At 36.7% G+C, this 22,128-nt stretch overlaps 1 protein-coding gene across 4 annotated transcripts in view; it reads right to left on the minus strand.

Annotated features, from left to right (window-relative positions):
• The window catches only part of Eda (ectodysplasin A), a 435,364-nt gene that overhangs the window by 214,985 nt on the left and 198,251 nt on the right, over positions 1–22,128 (minus strand). The gene's annotated exons all lie outside the window — the stretch shown is intronic.

The raw sequence follows: 22,128 nt of genomic DNA on the forward strand, positions 1-22,128 counted from the left end.
ATAAATAAATTTTGGGTGCTCTTGTCACAAAAATTACCCTGTGAGATGACAGATATATTAATTTGCTTCAGTATAATATCCACTTCACTGTTATTATAAACTTCATAATAATATGCTATAAATCTTAAATATTGCAATAGACTTTATTTAAGATAAATAAAATAAATTTGAAAGACAATCTGCTAATGTTTAAGGCATACAAGGGTACAATTAACAATTTGGAGTTCTGAAGAACTGCAATAGATTAAGAAAATTCCACCATTTTTTTCTAAAGAGAAACACATACTTCTGTTTATTTACTTTTTTAAATCAAATGTAGCCTGCTAACCCAGAAGCTCCTTTAAAACATTTTCCTTATAATATGTTCTGTGCATCACCTAGCTTCCACTGTCTTATTGCTGCGTAAACTATATGCTTAGTAAACAAATTGTTCAGAGAAAGAAGTGTATATGGTAGAAGATACAAATATTTTTGTCGTCTCAAAGTCAGCGGCAGGGGCTGAGGATGTAGTGTAAAAGTAGGATACTTGTCTTAAAAATGAAATTCAGAGAAGCAGAACATCAAGTCTGAAAGGAATCACTGGAAAACTACCTCCCCTCACCATTTTTTTTAGTCATACAAAACATACATGTAGTTAAATTTAGATTGCATATATGAGAGAAATATGCATTACTTTATCTTTATGTGGCCCTATTAGTGTCTCTTGTTCACTCTTTTACCTCATTTGTACTTCTTACTCTCTCGAGGCCCCCTTCAAGTTTCATTTATACATGTATATATGAATATAGGTTCTGCATATGAAAGACAATCATGTAAGATTTGGGTGGCTTTTAAGTCTGGATTAATTCCTTTGGCATGATTATCACAAGTTTCATACATTTTCTGTAAGTGATATAATTTAATTATTCTATATGGCTAAATGAAATTCCATTGTATATCTATAACACATTTTCTTTATCTACTTATCTGTTGAACATCTAGGCCAGTGGTTCTCAACCTTCCTAATGTTGGCGCTTTAATATAGTTTTTCATGTTGTGCTGACCCCAACCATAAAGTTATTTTCACTGTTACTTCATAACTGTAATTTTGATATTTTATGAATTGTAAATATCTGATATTTAAAATATCTGATAGGTGATCCCTATGAAAGAATCAGTCGACTCCCCAAAGTGGTCATGACCCACACAGGCTGACAATCACTAATCTAGGCTACTCATATTGTTGCTATTGTGAATAGCACAGTACTAAAAACGGATGTAAAAGTACTTTTATAGTACACTGACTTAGATTCTCTTGGGTTATGTACCCAAGATGAGTGCACATGGAATATAGGGTAGTTCTATTTTTTAGTTTTTTAAGGAACTCTTACTGATTTTTCCACAGTGGCTGGACCAGTTACATGCCCTCCAGAAGTACATGGAAGTTCCTCCTTTTCGTCATCCTTGCTACCATTTGTTGCCATTTTTTCTTCATAAGAGCTATTCTGACTAAGATAGAAATTCAAAGGTGTTTTCACTTACAATTTCATAATGATTAAAAAATGTTGGTCATTATAAAAAAAAACATTATTTGTATATCTTATAGTATGGCCTGTGCATCTCATTTCCTCATTTATGGATTGTATAAATTGAGTTTTGGAATCCAAAAGTCAGTTCTTTCATAGCTGTAGATATTAATCCTCTGGCAGATGTACATTTTAAAAATACTCTCATGCTGTCACTTCACTTTGCTGAACTTTTCCTACGCTATGCAGAAACATTTCAGTTTTGCACAATCCCAGTTTTCAATGCTTAGGATTATTTCTTGTACTACTAAAGTCCTTTTCATAAAGACCTTGCCAATGCTTGAAGCGTTTCTCTTTTTCTCCAGTAGTTACAAGTCTTAAGTTAAAGTTTTGACCCATTTTGACTTGATTTTTGAGCAAGGTGAGCAATTTTAACCTAGATTCATTCTTCTACATGTGGCTATCTGCTTTCTTAGCACCAGTTTTTGAAGAGCCCATTTTTGTTTGTTTGTTTGTTTGTTATTTTTAACACCTTTGTAATAGATTATGTTTCTATAGCAGTGTGGGTTCATTTTTATGTCCTTTAATTTGTTTAGTTGGTCTACATGCTAGTGTTGAGCTACAACAATTTATGCTATTTACCATAGGTCTTTATTAGAATTTGAGATGAAGTATTGTGATACCTCACTGGTCTTTCTACTTAGAACCATTTTGGCTATGTGTGGCCTTTTCTGCTTCCATACTAATATTAGAATTATTGATCCTGTTTTTTAATTCAGTGATCTATTTTGCATGTTTTAATTGGAGATTTGAGGCCATTTACATTCAATTACTTTTAGAAATGTTTCTAATTCCAGTAATTGTGTGGGTTTTTTGTTGTTGGTGGTGGTGGTGGTTGAATTTTTGTTTTTGTCTCTTTTCTCTATTAGGATTAGGGTTCTGTTTGACATGAGAGATTATAGCCTAGTTCACTTTTGTGTATCCATTTCTCTTACAAAATTTATTCTTTCCTGTACTCTGTGATTAAGACTATCTTTATTGCTCTTCTGTGTTCAAGATTCCATCAAGCATCTTCTATAGTGCTTGCTTGGTTGTCATGCTTCAGTTTGCATTTGTCTTTAAATATCCTTGTCTTCCCTTCAATGTTAAATGGGTTTTGCTGGAAAATAGCAATCTTGGTTGGCAGTTGTTTATTTTCAGAACTCGAAATACATCATTACATTCTTTTCCGAGCTTTGGGTTGCTGAGAAACCTGATGCTTTTCGAATATATTTGCCTTTGTATCTTGGTAGGTATATGTTTTTCTTTTACAACACTATATGTGTCACTTTGGCTACATTGTGGGAAAGTTCTTCTCTAGTCATGTCTACTTGTGGTTTTAAATGTCTCTTGTACTTGGAGTTAATTTAAGTTTTATAAATTTTCTGATATAATTTTATTGAAACATTTCTGTGTCTTTTATTTTAATCTCAATTGCTGTAATAAAGATTCAGTTTTATCTCTTGATCACAGCTGAGCTCTTAGGTGTTGTAGTCATATATAATTATTTTATTTATTGATATTGTGAATTATTACGTTAACATTGCTTCCATCTCTGGAAAAAAAGACACAATGTTTTGTTTTTTTTTTTTCTGATTAATCTTGTGGGTTGGTATTTTACCATTGTCTTTTTTATTTTTATTTGATTGATTGGCTTTCATTTCTAGCATTTCTGGCTTTTTTCCAGAATTCCAATCACCTTACTCAAGTTTTCCTCCATGTTTTTGAATTTCAGTTCCATGTTGTTGCATGTGCTTGGCTTAATATGACCATATCTTTCTGTCAACTTTAAAAGATAGCTTTGCTGTATATAGCAATCTTAGCTGGCAGTTGATTATTGTCAAAGTTTGAAATACAACATTTCATGTTTCCTGGTCTTTAGAGTTGTTGATAAAGGCTGTGATATTACTCTGTGTCTGCCTTTGCAGGAATTTCAAAACAATTAATAAGAAAAAACAAAACTTCATTCTATTCACTTTGCTAACTTTCTTATCTAGGTCCTGTTTTGATTTCCATACTTCATTTATCTTCTTGTTTGAATCTGTTCTTGTGATCATGCTTTTTAAAAAAGCAGTATTTTTTTAAAGATTTATTTATTTATTATTTAGACAGTGTTCTGCCTGCATGTACACCTGCACACTAAAAGAGGGCACCAGATCTCATTACAGATGGTTGTGAGTCACCATGTGGTTGCTGAGAATTGAACTCAGGAACCTTTAGGAAGAGCAGCCAGTGCTCTTAACCTCTGAGCCAGCTCATCACCTCCAACTGGACCACTAGCAGGGCAGCATGCCTTCAACATATAAGCCTTCAGGGCCATTTCACATAGAAACAATGTTGCTCTTAAAGTGCTTCTTGGGTATATAATAAAGCAGGATTCTGAATTATTTTCCTAGTATGATGGCTATTTCATTATCATTGTATTCATTTACTGAGGTGTCATGGACTTTTGGAAGTATCATGGTTCCTTGTTTTTTTTTTTTTTTTTTGCTCATATAATTTATATCTCTTCGTTGTGATTTGTATCTACTGGGATGGATATGTTCTCCAGTTGTTATTTCTATTATTACGTTTATGCTTTTGTGTTCAGTCTTGGTAATTGATCCCAAGCTTTTGTACATGCTAGGAAAGACATCTACCAGTGAGTAATATTCTGAGCCCCTTTCTCCACTTTTTGTTTGTTTGCTTCATTTTGTTGTTTTCTTGGGATATAGTCTTTATTTGAGCTTATGAGTCCTACTACCATTTAGTGTGAGAAAGCAGGGAGCAGTAACTGAAACAGTGTTTTGACAGTAAGGCTGGTGTTAAAATTTAGTAAAAATTATTTGTGTACTCCAATTATATCCCCAATAAGGTTAGAAAATGGAAATAATAAACTTATACCATAAGTGTAGTTTATTTTTAAGAATATACATATTAATATTTAAGAAGGAAAAGGAGAAGGGGATGGGGAAGAGGAAACAGGAAAAATAAGAAAGTAGAAATGGAGGTATGAGAGAAATTACTGTAGGATATGTGTAGAAAAAGAAATGCTAATTATAGAATTTTATTCAAGAATGAAAGCTAAAATTAAAACAACAACAACAAAAAAACCAAACCAAAATACAACTGTGAAATGAATTTTTAAAAGCCACAATGATCAGTGTATATTACTTCTTTGTAGGGTGAATATGGTTCCTCCTACCCTATCAGTTGTCTTTTGTAGCTGACTCTGCAGACAGGAAAAAGGTTACTAAATTCTATGCAGTTCAAAACAAGTTAAACCAGAATGTCTCCACTGCTGGGTTAGATTCCTGCACAAGAATCAGCCTTCCACCCTGGCCCTCAGTAGAAATTTCCTGGTCCTCAGTGTGCCCCTACCAGTTACTGTCTGCTCTCTGGTGTGCTGAGTGATCACATTTTCTATGCATGTTTGTCACCATCTAAGGCTCTTATGGTGGCCCTGGGGGGGAGCACCCATGCTTGTATTTACCTTTGCCTTTGGGTTTTCTTCTCACTAGGATCTAGACAGCTTATCCAAATTCATGACCCATAGCCCTTAACTGAATATGTTTGTATTCATGAGTCTATGTCAGGTTCAGCTCATTTCTTTTGTTCCTAATTGTCAGCATCATTGCTAGTCTAAATTGGTAGAAATGGTGCTGGGGATTGGATATTGTATAGTGCCACATTTTTTGCTCTTCTTTACTGAGTAATTTGATTGCTGGGCCTCAAGAACAGCTTCTTCATTTGTCCCAGCTTTAGAGGGAGGGAGGCACAGCCTGCAGAAAGTACCTTCTGAGTGTCCACTGCTGGCCCCCATGCAGATCCCCTTTTCATAGTTCTGTTTTTGCCATTTGCTTCAGAGACTCTCCTCCTTTTCTTTTCTTTTTTCTTTTTTTTTTTTTAACTTGTGGCATCACATAGTGAGGGAAAGGAAATTCTTTTCTATTCTACTCTGTTCCATGTTTTAGATTACATTTTTTTTTCAATCTAACCTAACATTCATTGTTTCTGGATTTTATCTTTTTTTCTTCTTAAAGTCTCTTGAGTTTGAGTCTGAACAGTAGCCACTGAAGTTTCCAGGTCTTTGTTCCACTTTACAAGGGACTGTGCAGAGACACGGGGATAGTTAAAAGAGATAATTTATTAAAGGAGAGATATAAAAGAATTTGGAGATGTGTCAGACTGGCCGGTAGTCTGGCTGTAGGATCTATGTGACCTATGGGTAACTTACATCATACCTACCTCTCCCAAATTGATATAATATAGGTTTATTTGAGCATGCTCCCTTGGTCTAATGAAATCTAGTGGCACTAAGGGCTTCAGGTTTTTTTTTTTTATGATAATCTCTGCAGTCTCCTCCACCACCATATTTCCTGTTGCTCTGCCTCATTCTCAGTCTTTGCCCTATTGATATATCTACAGCACAGGCTCTACAACAGTGGTTCTGTTCTTAAATCTGTGTACCTTTAATATACTTTTTCATTTTGTAGTGACTTCCAACCATAAAATTATTTCCTTGCTAATTCATAATTGTAAATTTGCTAGTTATGAATAGCAATTTAAATATATGGTATGCAGGATTTCAGATATACAACCTCTGTTGGGGTCATGATCCACAGGTTGAAAACCCCTGCTGTACAACTTAAGTTTTAAGGGAGATAGTAAAAGAGGGAGCAAAAGATATTGTAAAATCCAGAAAGCCAGGAAGTTTGCTGGAAGATTGTGTCTTCCAGATATGTTAGGGAGGTCACATCCATAAAATATCAGCAATATGGTTGCCTAAACAGGACCTAAGAAATGACAGCATCAATTGACATGCTAACATAGAAAGGGGAAGTCCCATGGGGCCTCAACCCTAAATGAAGAGCTCTAGATAATTAACAAGTGCTGAGAGAAGGAAATTTACTCTTCCTGAGGGATGAGTACATGTGGTCAGCACTAAAAAGATAAATATAACAAGCAACACTAAATTGACTTGGTAGGTTATATTTATATACATATATATATTTATTCATAAGAGGGAGGGAAGAAAGGGGCAAGTGATATAACTATATTTTAATTTTAAAAGAACCATATAGACCTCAAAGAAAGGAAGAGCATATTGGAATCAGTTCCTCAAATCTTCCAGTACCCTTGAGAGTTTCAATTAGAATAACAACTGGAATTCTTCCAGTACTAGGTCTTACAATGGTGCCTTTAAAAGGTGTGGTAAGGAGAAAAATTAACTCTCTATACATCCTTAATGCCCTTGGATGACCTTTTTGTTTGAAAAGATTTGCATTTCCTGTTATCACCAAGACAAATAAACTTCAAAGCAGACACTTCAAACTGCAGATATTGAACTTCACCTAAGGCACTTATCACATAGAAAACTTTCTAAAGCATGGTATAGAGTGAGTGGAAATGAGAATAAAAATATAAACAATATGAAAAATGTGCAATGGCTATACAAAACTGTTAAAGCTACATTTTTATTGTTTCTATAAATTATTTAACAATGGTTTATGAGTCTCTTACCTAGTGCCAGGCAATTCAACTGGTCTTCATATATAACAACAAAAAGTTATATAATCTCATGGAATGATTAAAACAAAAAAAATCCAAAATAAAAGCCAGGATAAGTTTCAAGGCAGTAGCGCATTAGTTATATGGCAGTACCATGGACTAATTGTAAAAAAATAAACACCAGATAATTTGATTGGACCAGAACAGTAATTGTGGGTTTGATTTCCCACTTTGCCAATGAGGTTACCTAGGTTCTTAAATTTTTAGTTTTATTATTTCAACAATATTATGTTTGTGAGTGTGTGTGAATGTGTGTATGGATATGTGCATATGAGTGCCAGTGTCTCCCTAGGTCCTAGGCTTTGGATTACTCTGAAACTGGTGTTACAGGTATTTGTGAGCTGCCTAAGGGGAGTGCTGAGACCCAAACCAGGTCCTCTGCAAGGGAAGCATGAGCTCTTAACCACAAACCTTTTCTCTAGCCCTCTTATTATTCAATTATAATTTACTATTATTTTATTTTTTATAATTTATTCATTATATATTACGATTGAAGCCCCTCCCTTAACTCCTCCCAGCCTTACCCTCCCTCCATCTTACCCCCTATCCTGGTCCCCTAGTCCACCGAAAGAGGGAGTTCTCTTCCCTTGCCATCTGCCCCTAGCTTATCAAGTCCCATCAGTACTACCAGGATTCTCTTCCTCTGTGGCCTGGTAAGGCCACATAGCCAAGGGCAAGTGATCAAAGTGTAGGGAATGGAGTTTAAGACAGAGGCAGTCCCTACTTTCTTACTAGGGAACTCACATGAAGACTGAGCTGCCAATCAGCTACATCTGAGCATGGGGTCTAGGTCCTCTTTATGCATTGTCCATGGTTGGCCCATCAGTTTCTGCAGGCAACCCCTGGGCTCAGATTTTTTAGCTTTGTTGGTCTCCTTGCGTAGCTCTTTACCTCCATGTCATTCTACCCCTCCCCCCAACTTTTTCCAAAACACTTCCTGCACTCTATCCAAAGTTTGGCAGTGAATCTCAGCAATTGCTTCTAACCCCTGTTAGGTGGGCTCACAGTCCCAGAATCAATTATAAATTAAAAAAGAATGGCTTGTCCATCCAAAGACAAGGGGGAGGTGCCCTAATTTTTTTTTTCAAAATTGTGCTCTCCAAAAACTAATATGTATGATTCATACCAAAAGGATTACTCCTCAAGTTTGAAAACAATGGGTAAAATAAGCATAAACCATGCATATTTTACTGCCATTAGTATAATAATCTAAGTGAAAAAGAATTATGCATGAGCTGAGTGTGGTGGCACAGGCCTTTAATTCCAGCATTTGGGAGCAGAGGCAGGCAGATCTCTGTAAATTCAAGCTAGCTTGGTCTACATAGTGAGTTACAGAACAGCCAGGGCTATATATACAGAGAAATTCTGTTTCAAAATACAAAGAGTATGCATCATTCCTCAAGCTGTTCACTATGAAACTGCTCATTCCTCTCAAGCAAAACTGAAGAGCTTAAGATAGCCTGAATATAACTCCATTTTGAAATAAAGATCTTGACTGAGAACTGAATTCAGGTACTAGGAAATATCACAGAATGTACACCTGGCAGAAAACAAAGTTAACTCTCCTAGCAACAGCCTCCAGGAAATATAACAGAATAAATGTTTCATAGAAAATAGAGACAAACTCCCTGGCAATAATCAATGGGAATCGGTTGAGAATCGGGTGGGAAAATTCTCCCCAATATTTCAGGTGTGGTTTAGAAAAATAGCCATTGTGATTATATGCCTTAGCCATTGTGATTATGTGCCTCAGAAAAGGTCACCCCGCCCTGCTAAACTTCACCCAATTCTGTAACGCCAAGGACTGTGCCCCCCTGCTTGCTGCCATGGAAACCCCCGGCTCACAGACTTTCCCTTTAAAAATCCTGTTCACTCAGAGCTCGGGGTCCCACTTCTCTACTGCTGTGCCAGTGAGACTTGGGTCCCGAGTTCGATCGCTCTCGTAATAAAGCTCTCTTGCAATTGCATCGAGTCATCTCCTGGTGGTCTCTGAGGGTCCCGTGAACCTGGCATAACAAAACTATTAAAATATTTTCTTATGCTAGGGTTCTAAAGAATATATAGTTTGGTAAAAGCTGCCCTGATGTATAAATTCAAGACCTCAATTGATGCATTTAGGAAACACTGTGGTTCAGCAAATATCCTGTTATCCAGCTGACATTTTTGAAACTTCACTTCATAACACTGTGCTACTCACTTCATAGCATTTTCCCAAGATACCTAAAAGATAGTCTGGGCAGGTAAAGGTACCTGTACCAAGACTGTACTGGAGTATGATCTGAAAGACCAAGACTCACATGGTGAAAAAAGAGAACGGATTCCCCTGTGCTATCTTCAGACTTTCATTCTCTTTTTCTCCTTGCCCCTTCCTTCTCCACCTTCCCCTCTCCTCTCCACCTGCCTTTCCCCTTCCCTCTCCTTCTCTTCAATCTTGATTTTCTTTCAGGCAATCTTATATTGGACATGGTGGTGTACACCTCCAAGGAGTACCTTAAATTTGAGACCAGCCTGGGATATAGAATGAGTCCCTGTCTCAAAAAATGACCATAGGACCTTGGGCGTGGTGATACAAGCCTTTGATCCCAGCACTCAGGAAGGCAGAGGCAGGTTGATCCCTGTGAGTTTGAGGCCAGTCTTGTCTACAAAGTGAGTCCAGGACAGCCAAGGCTACACAGAGAAACCCTGTCTTGAAAAACAACAAATGGCAATACTACATGATACCTATGAAAATAATGCTCGTGGAAGTTCAATAATTGAGATTTATGTAGATTTGTCTGTTTTTCCCTGCCCTGCCCTGTCTAACCTGACTTGTAGAATTTCTTATTCTTGGGGCTTCAGTAAACATAATGATAACATACTTATTATGTCTAACTTATTAATAATACTGTATTCTGGAGTGTAGAAAAACTTATTAAAATATGCTGAATATCCTTATGTGGTTTCCACAGGACCAAGAACCTGAAGCTTACATTAGCTAATATGGAAAATAAACAGCATTTTTGTCTTTAGGAAAAAAAAATGAAACCATTTAAAATTTTCAATAAATCCAAGAACTCATTTATTGATAGAAACCATTTTTGTCAATATTAATTTATTACACATCACAGAAGAAAAAGATTTAAGATAAAAGTTACTTGGGAAGAGGAAGGATAAAAAGGCAGGATTAAGCAAGAAAGACTATAGTGATAAAAGGAGCAGGAAGCTGAAGCCTAATGGAAATACTTGCCGGTTATTATCAGGAAAAAAATACCTGATCAAAAAGCCCATTTGAAATACATTATACAATACTGCTGAGTTCAGAAAAAGAAAGTAATGGGAAACTTTACCACAGGGTCATTACAAATGAAAAAATTTGGTAAAGAATATGTACTCTTATGGAATTTATAAAAAGAGAAAAGTGGTTTAATGTTAACACCCACATACAACTGACAAATTATTTGTTCAAACCATTAATATTATGAAGAGGGAAATTAAACACAACTAGTGAGCTCTAAAGAAAAGAAAAGCCAAGGTAAGCAGGTAAGCAGCTTCACTAGATCTTGAGGATGAAAATGATATAAAGCACACTCACATATTTCAGAAGTAGATGTTTTCATATCTCAGGTGTTTCTATCTCTGATCTATCTGTTAAGTAATTAAGGTATACCAAATCACTGGATGAAGACCAAGCATCTAAGTACTCATACATATTTTTGCAAAAGACCATCTGTGATGGTCATCATTTACTCTTTCTTAAAATTAATTTGTTTTTTATTAATTACAGTTTATTCACTTTGTATCCCAACTGTACACCGCTCCCTCATCCCCTCCAAATCCCACCCTCCCTCTCTCTTTCCTTCCCATGCCCCTCCCCCAGTCTACTGATAGGGGAGGTCCTCCTCCCTTTCCTTGTGATCCTAGTCTATTAGGTCTCATCAGGTGTGGCTGCATTGTCTTCCTCTGTGGCCTGGTAAGGCTGCTCCTCCCTCAGGGAGAGGTGATCAGAGAGCAGGTCACTGATTTCATGTCAGAGACAGTCCCTGTTCCCATTACTAGGGAACCCACTTGAACACAGAGCTGCCATGGGCTACATCTGTGCAGCGGTTCTAGGTTATCTCCATGCATGGTCCTTGGCGTATCAGTCTCAGACAAGATCCCTGTGCCCACCCCCCCAATTTTTTTTTCTCTCCTTGTGGAGCTCCTGTCCTCTCCAGGTCTTTCTATCTCCCACTTCTTTCATAAGACTAAATACCCACAGAAGTTTATTTACAACATTTTTCCATGAAAGCCCCAAATTCTTGTCTTTATAATTCATAAAACCTAGCCTCATCGAAAGTCATGACAGAAAATGGGTAATTTTTTTGACACATAAGAAATATTGAAAAATTATCACCCTTGGACACTTGAATATCTGATATTGTGTTATAGAGAAATACAAAATGTCTCTGAACAAGAATCATCTACCATCACAGTGTGTTAACATAACATAAACCTCAATTTATGGAGAGTTCTTCATTTCTTCATTTAACAAATATTTACCAAGTTTTTATTTTATGCATGCCATTGTTTTGGAAAATATGAACTTAGTTTTGAATAAGACAAAATTCAGTTTTCTTTTTGTAGAGAAAGACAGCAAAAATCAAACAAAAAATTACAAAATATGATTACATCTCTGATGGAAATAAAGTAATATGCTAGAAAGTAATGGAAGATGATGATGGTGGGATATAGGTGGAGTATTTTTAAAAAATGGTGAAGGAAGGCCTATCAGAAGTGATGCATTTGTACTCCATGAATGATAAAAATAATGCTGCTATTTATAGATCTAGGAAAAGAAATTTCTGGGTGCAACAAACAGAAAGAGCAAAACAGTACATTGGTAAACACTGACAAAATGATATAACTATTTAGTTGATAGTCAAATACAACGCAAAACATAACTACCATTCAATGGCTTTCACATCTTAGATTTAATTGCAGAAGGATGGCAGAATGCAATCCAGTCTCCCATTCAATGTATTCCTCCACTGATTATCATTGTTCTACTGTTTAAATACAATACATTCAGTGTTTAAGGCATTACACTCTGAACTATCCCAGATGCTAAAAACTTTCATCTTACAATAACTCAAATACAGTGTTCAGGAATTTTCAATAACTGACTCTAGTTCTAGTTTTTCAAAAGTAGAGCAATATATTGCTATTCCCTACTGTTTTCTTTTTCATTATTATTATTTACAATTTATTCACTTTGTATACAAGTTGTAACCCCCTCCCTTATCTCCTCCCAGTCCCACACTCCCTCTCTCTTCCTCCACTGCCCCTCTACCCTAGTCCACTGATAGGGGAAGTCCTCCTCCCCTACTGTCCCTCCCTAGCTTATCAGGTACCATCAGGATTGCATGGATTCTCTTCCTCTGTGGGCTGGCTAGGTTGCCCCACCAGGGAGAAATAGTCAAGGAGGAGGTAGCCGAGTTCATGTCAGAGACTGTCTCTTCTGCCCTTACTAGGGTACCCACATGGAGACTAATCTATGAGCTACATATGAGCAGGGGGTCTATGTCCTCTCTATGTGTAGTCTTTGAGTGATGCATCAGTCTCTGAAGTTCCTCCTAGGCACAGCTTGTTTGGTTTTATTGATCTCCTTGTGGGGCTCATACTTTGCCACGCCACTGAGGAAGACAGTGCAGCCAGTCCTGATGAGAACAGATAGGCTGGGGTCAGAGAGAAGGCAAGGAGGACTTCACCCATCTGTGAACTGGGGGAGGAGCATGGAAGGGAGAAGGAGGGAGGTTGGGATTGAGGGGAGGTGAGGGAGGGGGACACAGCCAGGATTGGAGTTGAGTAAATTGTAATAAATGATAATAATAAAAAAGGACAAATATTAAAAAAAAACACAAGGAAATCATTAAACTTACAGACAAATAAATGGAACTAGAAAAGATCATCCTGAGTGAGGTAACCCAGAAGCAGAAAGACACACATGGTATATACTCACTTATGAGCAGATATTAACCATGTAATGTAGGATAAACATACAAAATCTATAAACCTAAGGAAGCTATACAGCAAGGAAGACCCTAGGGAAGATGCTTAATTCTCGTTCAGAAGGGCAAACAGGATGGACTCCAGAAGTGCTAGAAGAGAGAGAACAGGACAGGGACCTACTACGGATGTCCTCTAAAAGATTCCACCTAACAGAGGATCAAAGCAGATGCTAAAACTCACAGCCAACTTTGGACAGTGTCAGGAGTCTTATGGAAGAAGGGGAGACAGAAGGTCCCTACTAGTTTCTAACTCTAAGTTCTTCTTTGATCATTGTTTAGGGCTTCTAGAATATCTAGAAGCTATGCTTCCTCCAGATGCATCATGGTATCTTGGTAAGTTACTTAAAACCAAACAATCTCTGGACATACTTACAAACTTAAAGATTCCACTTATTATATAATAGCAGACTTGCCAAGTATGTTCAAATGATTTCTTTTGTAAGACAAAAAGAGTAATGAAGCCAAACAGTGGTTCATAACTATACATTATGGATGTGCTAAAAGACTTTAGTACTTCAAATGGTTGAGAATTTTGTACTATGTATATTTTATCCCAATAATCATATTGATACATCAAAATGTTACTATGGTACCAGTTACTTCATACAATAAACATATGCTAGGAAAATACATTGAAAAGGAGATAGGATGATGGCTCAGTCAGTAAAGTAGTTTGCTAGCAAGTATGAGGAATTAAGTTAAATTCCCACAACCACATAAAAAAGCTAAGCTTGGTAATATATGTTCATAATCCCAGTGCTAGGGAGGCAGAGCCAAGTATATCGCTGGGGATCAGTGGTCACCTACCCGGACACTGAGAGACTTAGAAAAAAAATAGTAGACAGACAAGGAGTGCTGCTGCTCTCTACAGGCGTGCACACACATATGAATGCACAAAAATGCACATGTGCCTACCAACACATGGGCATGCACATCCATGCATACTATAATACACATGTATATATAATATATCTACATTATTGAAAACATCAATGAGAATTCAGTAGTAAAAAAAACTGTTGTAAATGACCTGGGCACAACTGTCATCATAATTTCATTTTGTTACTGGCATATAGGATTACACACTTAATTTTTATAAATACTCACACAGAGGCAACCATTAAGATTTTTTTTTTGAGACATGGTCTCATGTATTTTAGGCTAGCCAAGGACAAAGGTGAACTTCTAATATTCCTATCTTTATCTATCCGGTGCTGAGATTGTAGGCCTGTGCAAGAACACCCAATTTATACAGTACCTGGAGATGAGAGGCAGGGTATTCTGCATGCTAGAAGCACTACATACCGAGGACAGATCAGGACACATCAGGACACTGGAACTGAAATTTGACTGCTATCAAATTCTGTGCTAATGTTAAAGTTAGAGGTCAAGTATACATAGCCCATTTTGTGTTGTTGTGAGAGAGTACCACAGACTAAGTAACTTTCAAAGAAGAAAAATTTATATCTCATAGTACTGGAGGGCAAGAATTCTAAAGTTGACAGCCTGACATCTGGTGAGGGACTTGCCTTTCTTGTATCACCTCTTACTAAAAAGCCAGAAGAGAAGAAAAAAAGGAAAACAAACAAACAAAAAACATGAGAGCACAGAAAATTGATCCTACAGCCCCAAAACCTTATAATCCATGAGGATAGGGCCCTCAATACCCAAATGTCCTATTAAGCGCCACTGTACAACGACATTGCATTAGTGATTACGTTTACAAACATATACTTTGGGAGAACACATTCAAGCCATAACAATTCTCAAATTCATAATTTCATGTATTTTTTAAACTTATTTTTAGTGAGACTAATCATTCAAAACCATAATTGTGAAACTTGAGGCATTATATTTAAAACAATTTTGAAATAAAATAATACTATCATTATTGTTAGCTATAAGAAAGAACATATGAAACAGTATGGGGCACAAGAAGGGGTGCTACTCACAGTAATTAATGAGATATCAATTAGGTCAGGAAAGCTGATCCAAAAAGAGTTAGGTAAAGGTACAAGACAAGCAAGCACTGAAGGGATTTTGATAGAAAACCCAGGGTTTTTTCTTTTACTGCATTTGTTCCATGTGTGTGTGTGTGTGTGTTTTTTTTTTTAAAAACCAACATTTTTTTTGTGATTTTTGAAGTTATGTGCTACATTATGAATCTCCCTTCCTCCTTCTCCCCTCTCTGTCTCTCTGTCTTTATCTCTGTCTCTCTCGCGCGCATACACACACAAACACACACACACACACACACACACACGCACGCACACGTTTATGCCATTATACTTTGATTTTACTCATCTCTCTCCTCTACTTCACTCCCCCATCCCAGCTGCCCCCCCCCTTCCTGGTTGGCTTCCTCTCACCAAGTAGTTTTCCGTTCTGTTTTCATGTCATTTCAATTCCATTACAGTCCTCTCTCTTCAAATTCAGAGCTCTCCTTTGTCCCCTTTCTATCTTTTAATGGTAAAATAGCCCTTGAAGTAGTTCCAAATCAAGAAAACAAAGGGCACTTAAAATTTAATTAATTTTGTTTAGATGGAGATCCATAGGCAGCGGAGGTTATTAGTCAAAAGCACAAATGTACAGGTATACATACATACATACATACATACATACATATATATATATATATATATATATATACTTTTATGTTAGTCTCTTACTTTTCTATGATCTTAACTTTTACTGTAAAAGATGTTCAGGGAACAAACATATACTTTGTTTGCAAACATATACTTTGCAACATGCTACCATTTCCATTTAAATTTGTCTATGTTATTTTTACCTTTGTTGAGGTGTACAAGCAAAAGGAAACTTTATAATTCAGAAGGACAAGTTGTATAAATTATCATGTCAAAGTGGGACAAAGCAAAGCACATTTGTAGAATACTAATAATCACCAGCCTGGGAAACTTCTTTAGTACAGAGCTCCTAGTTTCAAGTAGCCAGATGTTTTCACTCAGGCAGAAAAGCACAGATGGTGTACAACTGTCAGACAGCTGTCTTTGTTGAAGTTCCTTTAAAAAATTTCAGCATGTATCTATTAAATGGAAAGAAAGTTTTGTAAAGGTTGAGAGAAAATAGAAATGGGTATGCCATTGAAAATAACTTTAAAAGTTTTAAAGAAATAAAAAAATGGTTTGTGTCCTGAAAGAAGTATATGCTTCTTATATTTATTTCCTTTCCTTCTCTTTCCACCCTCAATAAATATTTATTTGCGCTAGCTCTACACTTTGTTCAGGGAACTCAGACAAATTCAGTAGTACCTGATCTTTAGAATTTCAGTTTATTATAAGAGACAGGTATAAAAATAAACAAGTAGAATACTATATATTAATGTTCTTTGATAGCAGAAAGTATGCCTAGTGGTACAAGGGCTAGAATGCTTAGATATACTTGGGCTTTCAAAGAAAGCCTCACAGGGTTGAGATAAGTTTTCAGAATCTGGGAAAAAATAGGAATTAATAAAGTTTGTTGTATTGTGGTGGTTTTCAGTCAGAAACAGTATTTACAAAGTTAGAGAGCTAGAAGGTAGCATGGATAGCCCACTTAATAGTTAGAGATGCACAGGGATCTTTTGTGAGACTGTATCTCCAACCAAGGACCATGTATGGATATAACCTAGAACTCCTGCTCAGATGTAGCCCATGGCAGCTCAGTATCCAAGTGGGTACCCTAGTAAGGGGAACAGGGACTGTCTCTGACATGAACTCAATGGCTGGCTCTTTGACACCCCCACACACATACACCCAAGGGAGGAGTAGCCCTGCTAGGCCACAGAGGAGGACTTTGCAGCCAGGCCTGAAGATACCTGAAAAAACAGGATCGGATGAATTGGGAGGAGGTCCTCCCTTATCAGTGGACTTGGAAAGGGGTAGAGAGAAGATGAGGGAGGGTGGGTGTGAATGGGAGGGAATGAGGGAGTGAGATACAGCTGGGATACAAAGTTAATAAAATGTAACTAATATTAAAAAAATAAAAATTAAAAAATTTAGAGACGCCGCATACTGTATGTCAGAGAATGTAGGAAGAAACACAAGTAATAAAGGTAGAAGCTTCAGTCAGAGAAAATGTATGGAGAAATGTTCATGAGAAAGGTTACAGTGAAGTATGCAATGGTTACCACTGTCAACAGAAAAGGGGAACCAATTAAGAACACATAAAAGGATTAGTAAATTTTACTCTATAGGGGCAGTTGGGGTCTTTGAAAGTGATCATTTTATAATATTAAAAATTTTCACAGTTGTGTTATTTGTGCCAGCAGCAGTTAGTCATTGTGGCAAGAGGAACACATAGTTCCCTATTCTGGAAAATAAGACCATTGGGAACTAAAAATGAATCTTAATTAGAAATACAACCAACACAGCCCTCAAATCTTCCCAAATTCCAAAAATACATTTTAGGAATACCATAAGCTCCAAGTACTTAATTGCAAAAATTAATGAATTAGTATAATGTACCTGTGATTTTTATTTTACTTTATATATTTCAAAGTAGTTTAACATCGTTTTTCTTAATTTATTCCCTTCCCAGTAATGTAGTTAAAGCATTAACTTGATAATTCCTAGCACCACATACACACTTCTGTCTTGGCAATTACCATTGCATATTGTATGGGAATCATGTATGCTCCCAAGCGGATTGGGAGCTCCTTAAAAACAGAGAGATAACTTACTCAGGTTGATACCCTGAGCACCTTTTGTAATGTCTGTCTTACAGAAGGAGCATGCAGAAGCTGATGTACAGTGTCAGTGCTGTTTCCCAAAACAGCACAGTTGAATTGTGGTGTGGAAAGATGTCCACTCATGCAGGCCAGAGATCTTGTCTTCTGTGAGACAAGATTTAGTTTCATTCTAAAACAGATAAGAAATCTTTAGAAATAAAAAGGCACATTTTGAAAGTAAAGCATCACATCAAAGCTTCTAAAATCAGAATTGCATAAAGGAAAGGAAATGGGTCTTACAACTACATCATCATTTTCACTACAATAGCAAAAAGAAGGCTGAAAAACTTAATAAATCTGAGACTATTAATAGCGCCCTTGTTAAGCTGGTAAACTTCTACTGGCGACATCGTAATTTATTTTCAGAGATGTAAATTTTAATAAAGAGGCTGACTACCATTTTGATGTTAACTGCTCTCAAGCTATAATCTTCTTTCCCTCCCTTTAAGAATGTTTTATTAGTTGAAAATGTTTAATTATCCATAATAATAGACTTCATTGCAAAATTCACTTCCATACATGTATATAATGGAGTCTGATCCTATTAACAGTTACCTTCTCTTATCCCCCTCTCACTCTTGCCTATCCCTTTCCCAGTGATTTCCTTCTCCATTTGCCAGCACAGGTTCTACCAGCAACCACACAAAAATTCCGAGCTATTCACCCTTCTCCTCTTTCAAGATGAGAGCTACTTCTATCTCTAACTAACTAACTAACTAACTAACTAACTAACTAACTAACTAACTAACTAACTAACTAACTAGCAAAATATGTCAGTAACAAACACGCTCACACTCGTTTAATACACGAGTAGCATTCAAATCATATTTTGAGTTGGAGGTTGATACGACTCTTTGCAGAGCGACCATAAGACAACTGTGAGTAGAATGTCAATATGAATTACCAGGGAGCTTTCTTTCTTTCTTTCTTTTTGATTTACTAACTGGATTTCCACTGTGTGCTTTCCAGGGCCTATTTGAACTGTGCTGCTGCCTTCTGATCACTTTGCATCAAGTCGTGCTGTGCTGTACTGTACTGCATTTGCTAACTCTGCCTGAGTTTATGTTATAAAATTTTACTTCTCTAATTCATATGTTTTAATGACTTATATTTGGGAATAGGAATAGGAAAGTAGTGCTCTTTTTAAAGTAGTCCTGCCCTGAGTATGTTGGCCTACATGAGTATTTCAGATCAAAGCAGGTGTCTTGATTCTAGTGGAAGACATTTGATGCTAGGCTCAGAGGAATGACTCTTATCCTATAACTGTTGTTTATACACACTAATGATGCCTTCCCCTCACTATTTACAGTGCTCAGGAAAAAAAAAGATCATGTTATCTATAATATATGACCCATTGAGTAGTTGGTTATGTGACAAATAATTGCCATGCAGCATGCTTTAGCCTGTATTCTAAATATCACAGTTCATCAGCACTCTTTGAAATGTTTTTGCTATTGTTTATATCACAAAAAACCCCAAAACGAAACAAAAAAATTCTGATTAGCAAGGTTTTGACAGTTTCTATCATTGGAATTGTAATTTGGTTTTGTATATTAGATGAAGATGTTAATTTACATTGTCATAAAGTTTCATAATTTCCAAAGTATTTTACAAAACATTTAATTTTTTTTTTATTTCTCATACTCAGTTATAAAAGAAGTACTTTCCTTAGGCTTAATTTAAACTCGAAGAAAGTTCAGAGATAATTTGTGATTCATTTCAGGAGAAGGTAGTATCATATTAGGAAGCCAGGGATTTTGATTTCTAGTTTTGAGTGCATGCCTCATGTTTACACACTCACGGTGTTTTCTAAGCTTAAGTTCTTTTTAACATTACCTCTCTGAATATTTCCTGTTAGTGATCAAATGTGGAGATACTGACAGCTTTGACCCAGGGCACAAACTGAACTTGTTGGCTAGGTACGGTAAGTAAGGTTGACCACATAACATATATAAAACCATTAATATACTGAGTATCTCCTAACCAACATGCTCAAGACTAGTATTTTGGATTTTGAAATTTCTAACTTTTTGTAACATGCACATATCTAATGTGAAATCTTGACACAGATCCCAGTTACAGAGGTAAAACTCACTTGTATAAATTTACTTATATTTTATGTATACCTTATACACATAGTCTGAACGTGATTTTATAGTATTTAAAAGAGATGCATCAGGTGTGGAATTTATCACTCTTGACATCATATTGTCACTCAAAAAATTAAGAGTTTTAGAGTCTTTTAGACTTTGAAATTTTAGGATAAATTTGTGGAACTTATACTTTGAAAGAATATGGCATTAGAAGTGGTTGCTAAACAGTCCTGATGAAACCTGACAGGCTAGTGTCAGATAGAAGGGGAGGAGGTCCTCCCCTATTAGTGGACTAGGGGAAAGGCTTAGGGGGAGAAGAGGGAGGGAGGGAAGGTTTGGGAGGGGACAAGGAGGGAGCTATAGCTGGGATATAAATTGCACCAATTGTAATAAATGGTAATAATAATAAAACACTAAGCAAAAAAAAGTGGCTGCTAGGTAAACACATAAATGATTAATTTATATTTACGTTACACTGGAAGAATTATAGTATCGAGGCAAAAGCTAAGAAAACAGTTTCTTTCATTACACTCTACAAGTTTTATAATTTGAGTTTTTGAGACACATTATGTTCTTCATCTGCAATCTACATTCTACTCAGCATTCGGGAGTAAATTCAAGCCAATTATCTTGCTCAAAGCCACTTGTTTGCTTTTGGGTTGTCTGTGTGTGGATAGGCATGGGTGTGGGTGTGTGTGTGTAAAGGAGGAGGGAGGAAAGAGAGAGAGGGAGGGAAAAGGGGAGGGAGAGGAAAGGAAAGGAGACGGGGAGGAACAGAGAAAGAGAACACAAGTGTGCCAAAGCATGCACATGGAAGTCAGAAGATAACCTCTCCTGTTGGTCCTTGCCTCATCTTATTTCAGACAAAAAAGTACCTTTGCCATTGTATAAGACAGGCTAGCTGAACCACACCCTCCTGAAAATTCTCCTTTCTCTGCATCTCTTGTTAGGAAAGCTGGGATTACACGTGGTTGTGCTATTGTACCTATCCTCTACATCCGGTTTTGGGTTTCAAAAACTTAAAAATATAATATAAAATTGAATATTTTCTTCACATTAACCAACGTTTTAACATGTCCTATAAATGGTGACATAGTTTAATTTCATCTACTGAAGTCTCCTTGACTACGAATTCTTTTTTTCTGTTATAGAGGATTCCTTTCATCTGCCCCAATTCCTTATGCTCCTTCCTACCGCAAGATATTACACATACTTTCTTCTCTACTTGGAATTCTCTCAGCTACTCTTCTATCTAGGTAATTTACACTATTTCCTTCAGACTGCTGAGTAATCATGAAGCCACTTTTGTCACATTATCACAAACTTTCATGGAATCATAGCACCCCTTTTGTAGCATGTAACAGTAGTGATATTTTTACATGTATCTGTGGTGTGTTGTTTTCTTCCTCCACCATACCCTCTTAATGTGAAAGTGAAACATCTAACTGAACTTCTAAGCACCTTGCATATTTTAAACATTCAACAAATAGTTGATAGAATAACTAAATATTGGTACTTAAATATAAAGGATCTAGAGCTACACTGATAGTCCCAATTTAATGCTCTCTCATGTGCTCAGAAAAATCATGACTATTTGTTCAGAAAATATTATTACCACAAGTATGTTGTATGTGAACATGTCTTGGCTTTGATCCCAGGTGTAGGATATAGGACTGATTCAGATTTTCCACAGAAGCAAACTATTTGCCTAGTGGAAGCTCTGAGAATATTCCTTTGCCAGCTGCAGACAGTTTAAAACTGAGGACTCTGGAGGGAGAATAAATGAAAGGGCCCAGAGTGGGGGGAGGCTCCAAGAAAGAAGTAGGCTGCTGGTGCTTCCCTCCCAACTCCCCACCCCCCGCTGCTCCTGGTTGCTGTTGATAAAGCTGGATGAGAAGTTGGAGATATAATGAAATGAGGATTAGACTAGCTCCAAGGAAGTCGAGGACCCTAACCACCAGGAAGTATCTAAAGAGAACTTTGTACCCTCTCCACACTAACCTTTCTCTCCTACCTGGTGTTGGGGTATTGGAAGGAATTTGGGTGGAGAAGGGAGAAAAAAGCATAAGAAACCAAAATAAAATAGTTTTAAAAAGTAACGCCAACACAGATATGCCACAGCATCTCTCTCTCTCTCTTCACACACACACACACACACACACACACACACACACACACACACACAC

This window comes from Psammomys obesus, unplaced genomic scaffold (assembly GCF_907164565.1).
Source record: "Psammomys obesus unplaced genomic scaffold, mPsaObe1.curated_primary_1811, whole genome shotgun sequence".
In the NCBI taxonomy this organism is placed as follows: Eukaryota; Metazoa; Chordata; class Mammalia; order Rodentia; family Muridae; genus Psammomys; species Psammomys obesus.